The sequence below is a fragment of the Penaeus monodon genome, chromosome 21 (genome assembly GCF_015228065.2).
Source record: "Penaeus monodon isolate SGIC_2016 chromosome 21, NSTDA_Pmon_1, whole genome shotgun sequence".
Classification (NCBI taxonomy): domain Eukaryota; kingdom Metazoa; phylum Arthropoda; class Malacostraca; order Decapoda; family Penaeidae; genus Penaeus; species Penaeus monodon.
Genome location: NC_051406.1, coordinates 7,711,764 through 7,712,147, shown reverse-complemented (window position 1 = coordinate 7,712,147; position 384 = coordinate 7,711,764). Strand labels below are relative to the sequence as shown.

At 35.4% G+C, this 384-nt stretch overlaps 1 pseudogene; it reads right to left on the bottom strand.

Moving 5' to 3' along the window:
- Positions 1–384, bottom strand: part of LOC119586553 — a 12,675-nt pseudogene that overhangs the window by 6,821 nt on the left and 5,470 nt on the right.

The following is a 384-nucleotide window of genomic DNA, read 5'->3' as shown; positions in this document are numbered from 1 at the left end:
ACGTATCATTAAACACATTTATTATTGTAAAAATTTTCGTTTACAACTAGCACCACCACAGCTAGAAGTGTTATCATTATCGTCCCAATTATATCCCTTATGTATCGTGTTCTGTTATCATTATGATCTTAATTTCTGCATTAAAACATTATCATCGTTACTAATATATATAAAAGGGAGGCAATACACGAAACGTAAGTGCTCTCCGTCCTACGTTGCTAAAGTTTAACTTTTTTCAGTTTTCCGAGAAAACCTGTTGCGGGGCAGTCCTTCCCCCCAGCGGAGGGTTTCCGTTGCATAGATTCTGTTTGCTGTATCAATGGTATAATTGTTGTTTCTCGAAGTTAATCTGTAGAGACAAAACAAGTTATAAAGTATGCATAT